The 7,628-nt window shown below is 40.5% G+C and overlaps 1 protein-coding gene across 1 annotated transcript in view; it reads right to left on the bottom strand.

Annotated features, from left to right (window-relative positions):
• LOC106169402 (uncharacterized) overlaps window positions 1-4,661 on the bottom strand; it is a 65,588-nt gene extending 60,927 nt beyond the window's left edge. Inside the window, exon 1 of the mRNA XM_087014107.1 lies at window positions 4,604-4,661. The gene's annotated coding sequence lies outside the window, so the exon portion shown is untranslated. The remainder of the gene's footprint in view (window positions 1-4,603) is intronic.
• Window positions 4,662-7,628: the final 2,967 nt, after the last annotated feature.

The raw sequence follows: 7,628 nt of genomic DNA, 5'->3' as shown, positions 1-7,628 counted from the left end.
AGGGCGTGCGCCTTACTCAACACGCAAAGAGCACTTGCTCCTTCACTGCTTGCGACGTGCGTCTTGCACAACGCACGTCTCTCTTACTAAAACCGGGCGAGGGGAGCAAGTTACGCTTGCGGCCTCGCTGTTCTCAGGCTATTCGTAGAATCCTTTGGAGATGTCCAACATCCTCCGTACGTGCTTACGGGCTCTCTGCGAACTTGAAATTGCGTAAGAAGGACTTGCGTGGGACGTGAGATTATGCGCAAAATTTGGACGCAAACAGCTCGTAAGAGCCCGTACGGCCGGTTGTGACCGAGGCTTAAGGTTGCGAACATTTGGTTTGTTGGTTTAAAATTGTTCATACGGAGCCCGCTCATTCTTAGTACGGTTTCCGTACGCTCTCCATGCGGCCTCCTTGAAGATCGATACGCGTTCGGAAAGCCCCCTACGATATTTTGCACGTACGTGGTCAACATACGGAAACACAACCTAAAATCCAAACAGTGGATTACATTAAGTTGTGAAAATCTTCACTTCTGTTATGCCGCACGAAAAGGGGTTCACGGGTATTATGTCAGCACCGCACAGACATCGTTTGGTAAGTGTAACAACACATACCAAAAAACTTGGATTTTGACTTGCTATTTTCGAAGCGACGGGTCACTGGACGATGTCGTATTTCGATGTACTCGATAAAAATGGATTTTTCGCCAGAACAATTATTTTACCCCATCGAAAAGATCGAAGAATTACCGTATATGTTTATGGCCGACCAACCTGCCTTAGTGTCGGGAAACGGCTAACATTTTCGATAAGACAATATGGCAGACTGATATTTTCTATCTGTGTATGTTTCCCAGAAGGGTTTTGATAGTAAGGCCACACTTTTTTATTTTTATGGATGACATCCTCTGGGTACCCCAAAATCGGTGCGAGAGGGCGGAAAAAAAAAACAGTCCAAAAAAAAAAATACTGCTTAAGTAAAGGAATGCTGTCAGTACACAGCTGGAAACACAAATTTTACCACAGAAACACGTATCAAACTAACAATATGTCTTTATCCATGCTCTCAAAATAGTAAAGCATTGTGAATACTTCGTAGAAATGTAAAAAAAAGTCATGAATAGATATACTTCTTATTACAAAATCTATTAAGGTTATTTCATGCATTTTGTTGGTATAGTGTGTCTTTATTTGTATACAGTGTGTCTTTATTTGTATTCTCAGAATATTAAAGCATTTTGAACACTTCACAGAAATGTTTAAAAAATGATGCAAAGATACCAAATCTATTAAAGGTCATTTCGGACGATTTTGTCTACTTCGACTCGCACGGCCAAACTGTCAGGTGGCCTGTCTGACCTTCAGCCCACCAAATACCTCGACGCCCTTGTCGACCCTTTTTTTGCTACAGAAAACCTGGTAGCCTATGTGCTGCTTTATTCAGAATGTCACTGAAATTTTTCGGACCATAATCGCTGGCGGTCGCCAGCCTTTCGCAGAATTGTAAAAAGATGATATCTCCATGCCCAATATCAATGGCATACCAATCCAAAACGACGGCACCCGTTCTCTTTATAACTTTAATTGTCGTGTAATTTGAAAGTAATCCTAGAGATGAATTTGACGGCAAAGCGGCCACATTTCCACGTGGCGATAATACGCATGCGCAGAAAGCTCATTTCCTGGCAAATTCAGTAACGACGTTTGCAACAACCGACTTCGTTGGGGGCTGGGGGGGGGGGGGGATTTTTTTTTTTTTTTTTCGGAGAACGGGCAAAAATCGGTGCGCGCGCAGGATGTCATCCATAAAAATAAAAAAGTGTGGCCTAAAATAATTATTAATTAAATCATAAACTTTGTGTTAACAAGTCTTTTCCTATTAGTTTATCAACATTACGTTGTTGACATATATTGTAAATGTCTGAGTGATGATGATGATGATGATGATGATTTATTTATTCTTTGTAGTTTAAGGCCTTTAGCCAACAATACATTACAATCTGTATAGACACAGAAGACATATACAATCAAGGCTTTACATACAGAAATAAATTATGAATACACAATACATATAATATAAATACATAATAAATACATTCATAGCTCTATTCCTATAACCTAAGCTTAAGAGTTAACACAATAATACTATGAGCGCATTCCCAGATATTTAGATCGATCCAACTTTCATGCTAAATTGCTGTCAGCCGACCGCGCACGGAAGTTAATTACCTTACAGCTTTTAGTAGGCGGGACAGACATTTAAGCCGGTAAGCTAACAGTAATCTACTGAGACTCCCCACGGGGATAGATCGATCTAAAATCTGTCGGAATGGGGTCTATGTCACCAGTCAATACACAATGGGAGCTGAATCATGTGTCAACATATGTCACCAGGCTCAAGATTCTGTATGGTATGCTAGCTGCTATTGTCAGGTCAACTTCAAGAAATAATAAGTTATCGATCTTCTTGGAAGTCGCACGGAGGATGTACGGCATCTGTACTGAGACAAAGAGGGCTCGGTGACAAACCAATCTACCCTGACCTTGTGGGTGAAATATCAAGGCACCGTACATAAAGTTAACCAAGGGCGTCCATACCGTGAGGCTGATATCACCCAGGCAACTTCTTTCTATTGACATTATAATTTTAAAACCCGTGAGTCATCGTTTCACATTTTATAACCAATTGTCTTATTTACACCCAAAGCCAGTGGTGTCATACACATTTTAAATGGAATGAGTATCTTAAACCAATAGACCTACAGGTTGTTGTTACTGAATACTCTGTATTCCGGTGTTTACCTTGCACAATACATAACACGTAGACGGTATGTAGGATTTACGTGCGGTGCATAATAATGTTTATATAAACCTTTTCAAAATCGATAACCGTATACATCCTCACAAAAACTCCCTTCTAACAACTGTTTTGTTATCATGACGCTCTGTCTGAAAACAGAAACTATACTCAGTAAAACAGTAGTGTCCCTGACCCCCTCTTTTTTTTCTAAAGCTTAAATTACCAAGTACAGGAGTCCAGTGATATCCACATACGGTGCTCGTATACTGTTCGTGTGTCCCGCTTCGTATTTGAGGCATTGAGGCAGGCGTGGGAGTACGAAAACGTTCGGATCCACGGAGACCATGTACATTCGAACATTCGACCGTACATTTCACGACTTTGTTTAACGAAAACTTTTGAAATTTTATTTGAAACCGCGGACCTCTAAGTTTTAGATGGCATTGTGCACACCTTGTTCGGTCATTGTTGGATTTGGGGTGATCGTTCATTATAATGCATAGTTATACATTATTTGTTCCCTGTTACTCCCCGTGTTGTTTATAAGCGCATCAATATAGCAAGATCTCCAAACCTTAGTTTTCTTCACATGAATGGATGGATTTGAAGTTGAGTGTTTATGTACAGACACAGATTCACCTCGTATAAAATACTTTTTGGTCGAACGAAAATTTTTGACATTTTATTTGAAACCGTGGGCTACTAGGTCGTATTTGTGGTGATCGATCGTGGTAATGAATGGTTGAACATTATTTGGTCCATTTTCCTTCCCCGTTGTGTTTATATAGGGTACTTAGATAGCAATATGTCTTAACCTTACTTTTATCCAAGTGCATGGAGTTGAAGTTACGTGTTACCTCATTTTGACTACATGGGTGGTTAAAACGTAAGGGGGGTGGGGTTTGCACCGACAGCAAATCGATTTTCACGTTAGCCGCACGTTAGCACTATGCTGACGTAAAGCCTCGGTCACAACCGGGCGCACTGAATTCGGCTTCGACGAAAACCAAAATTGCGATGAATATTTAGGCAGGAAATCGAATCTTGCGGAGTACTACTTCTCCATTATAACACAGTGACTTACACACGTTGCACATGCTTGACATAGCTACCCTAGGTTCTAGATTTTAGTTTTGCCAGCTCGATCTTGATTTCATATATATATATATATATATATATATATATATATATATATATATATATACTACAAAGATATTACGCCAACATTTTGTGAAAAAAAAAAACAAAAACGTTTTCTTCATAGTATCAATTCATCACTTTAGTGTTATGGGTAAATGTGCCCTTTTCAACTTTAAAATCATCTGACCCGGCCCTCTTCTCACTAGATCTGCCCATCACGTTTTACCCACTGTAAGCATACATAATTAATTAATGCTCCTCCTCTGTACAACCCTATGTAATTTTTGAAGTAGAATTGCAGTAGGCTATGCTGCATTTCTGCTGCAAATATGCTCCACACCACTACTGCGTTAATGCTTCTTTGCTACTTCGATACTACTGCATTTTCGTGCGGGTAAATTCAATAATCGAGTGCATACCTATCGTCTGCTGAATCTTGCAAAAGTCTATAGAAAATGTATTTGGATAAATGTTTGATTTAAGCTATAATTTCAAGGTGGTTTATCACGTGACACGTACTATATAGGTACGTAGCTTTCGCCAACAAATCCAATAAGACTACTCAAAACAGATAGGAAATATCGAGAAGAAAGGAGATGAGCATTTTGCCTCGCTATAATCACTTGTGGAAACTCGTTTCTTCATTTCAACATTTCAATGCATGAAAACACTCACCTTGTCAGGTACAACCGTCTGTCCTAACGACACTGGGACGACAGGTGTGGTGTTCAATTCTAATAACAGGAATGTTGGAAAAACCCGTTTCAAACAGAGGCGGTGACCATTCATGGGCGTAACCAGGCATACGCACGAATGCACTGTGCGTACAATTTTTGGGGGGCTAATCATGATATTATTATCTATAAATATAGTGTATTTTTCACTGAATATAACCGAAAATCCCCTTCGATCGCAAGTAAGGGTCGCCTGAATTTACAAATCTTCTGTATAAATTGCATACGCACTATTGTTCTGACATCCCTACTCGTTTGCTTTCACAGAATTGAGGTAAATAAACAATGCAAGCTACCTTCAGAAGTCCTATCTTAATCGTCCATCTAACTAGAACTTCCTTTACCTCTTAATTGGAGGGTTAAGTGCCCTTCAACTCTCAGGTGGTCTTTGTCCTAATAGTCTAGTGGGATTTCCACAAAAGATGAATGGTAGGGGCATTTTGGGGTAAAAGTTGGAAACCAGGCTTATTGGCATAATTTTGGGATGCTGAATCCGATTTACACGGTTCCCAAGCGAAATTTTGCGTTTTAACGGTCTTATTTGCAAAAAAAAAAAAAAAACAAAATGGCCGCCAGATTTCCTATTTTCTGCAATATCTCTGGAAATAGACAGGCAAATATTACAAATGAAGTGTCTTTACCTATATTTTCAGGGTCGAGGAACATTATTAAGATGTTTCTGTTAGAATTAGATTTACTCAATTTTCCAAAATATGCAAATTAGGATCGCCATTATTGAAAAACCATTTTACTTCTGTAACATTTGGTTGAGTTTGGATGATACCATATATAAGTTCAACTTTATGAAGATTCATCATTAAGCTGACCATGGATATGGCGAAGAGGATAGCAAGATTCAAGCGTAATAATCCTACAACGATCGTCTGCTCTTCAGATTATTTTCTAACAACTCTGGATAACTGCAGCAAACCACATCGAACAACAGTACCGCACCGTTATGTATAGAATTTAGCTCGATACAAGCAGGCATTATCTTCATAAATACCCAAAATTTTGGTCAGTAAGCCCCTAGTTAAATAAATACTCAAGGCAAGGCTCTTCCCAGCACACCGTCCAGTTGTCATTTGGACGGCCGTTGGCATCACCAGACGGCACATACAGGGTTGCTACTTAATATGGAATATTTTTTATCTTTGTTATTTTTGAGTGCTGATTGAAATTTTTTGGCTTGAATCATTAAAAAAGTATGTCACTGAGTGATAATAACATCCAGTCTTCTGTTGTGAGATATTTTGGTCAATAATATCAAATCTACATAAGATGCCATTCAAAAGAAAGGAACACCCCCAGAAAACCATATCAACAGTTTGATGTCAGTATAAACTTTAAGATAAGATATTAAAGAAAATGATAGCCTCCGGACAGTGATATTTTACACAGACAAAGAACTCACTACAGTAAATCATGAAAAGTCAGTAATTGCGGGTATGACCTCCAGCAGCCGCTTGCAGCGCCCTCATCCCACATGGCATGTATACCCTGTGACACGTTTTTTAGAGTTTTGGTGGGGATATCATTCCACACAGTGATATTTGCCTATCGCAGTTTATCACTATATATATTTACCGGCCGAGGACCCCCCCCCCCCCCCCCCCCCGCACGAAAATGCAGTAGTAACGAAGTAGCAAAAAAGCATTAACGCAGTAGTGGTGTGGAGCATATTTGCAGTAGAAATGCAGTATAGCCTACTGCAATTATACTCCAAAAACTACATAGGTTTGTACAGAGAGGAGCATTAATGCAGTAGATTAGCAGCATGATAGAAGCATGTTTCAAATATGCTAATTAGCTCCCAAATCGAAGCAGATTTGAAGAATGTTTGCAGTATGATTGCAGTAGTCTACTGCGGTTTGCAGTATGATTGCAGTAGTCTACTGCGCTGGAGTATCTACTGCGTTTTCTAGGCGCCTAGCTATTAATTCTGTGAGTTACATCCGCCCACATATTTGCAATTGGGTTCATATCTGGAGAGTTTGCAGGCCAGGGCAGTTGCTGAACACATTGGTTTTGAAGAAAAACAGTGATTCTGCGGCCTCGATGTGGGGTTGCGCAGTCGTCTCGGTACACAAAGTTGTTCCTGAAGATGACTCTTACCAATCGAAGCATTGTTTGCTGTATAATGTCTCTGTAGGAATCCTGGATGAGGTTGCCTCCTAGAAAAACCAACTGGTTCTGGGCACCGACATGAAATGCTCCTGAAACAGAGACGTTACCATCCCCTGCTTGCACCCTAGGCAGTACACAATCATTGTTTTATGCTCCTCGTACACGTTGGTGGACACGGATTCGATGATCAACCCTAAAAATCCATATCTGGCCTCATCACTGAAAACGACGTGATTCCAGTGTTTTGCCTGCAAACGCACGTGGTCCCCAGCCCATTGCAGACGTCGCTGTATATGACCTGCTGTTAACAGTGGTTTCTCTACTGGCCTTCGTGCAAAATAACCGGCTTGCAGAAATATCTTGTTCACGTGGGACCTTGAAACGGGAGTTTGAATGACATTCTGCCTCTCTTTTCTGAGGACACTGGTTGTCTTTGTACGACCAGCACGGCGTCCTCTAATGAGATGGCGATCCTGTCTTCTTGGTGTGATACACGGATACCCTGGTCGAGGTATTGGAGTAGGTGTCCCTGTTGCAGCATTTCTTTGGAGGACATCACAAACGGTTCCTGATAAATGTTGAATTACCTGGCAATGGCTGTCCGTTTCTGGCCATTTTCTCTGAGAGCAAGAATCCCATAGTAAGCTGCGTTGCTTAGCTGTCGAACCATATCTTCATTAAGGTACCTGTCAAGTTTCAGAGCGATCCCTTTGTTGCTTCTCTAAACACACCTCAAAGATTGACCAAACCCATGGGTTTTTATACAATGGCAGAAATTGCCGAAAAGACCACCCCTCACATTTCTGACCACAGAACATGCAACTGCATGCACCAATTGT

Source organism: Lingula anatina, chromosome 5 (assembly GCF_051362555.1).
Source record: "Lingula anatina isolate TDL-2025a chromosome 5, LinAna3.0, whole genome shotgun sequence".
Taxonomy (NCBI): domain Eukaryota; kingdom Metazoa; phylum Brachiopoda; class Lingulata; order Lingulida; family Lingulidae; genus Lingula; species Lingula anatina.
This window is presented reverse-complemented; position numbering and strand designations above follow the sequence as displayed.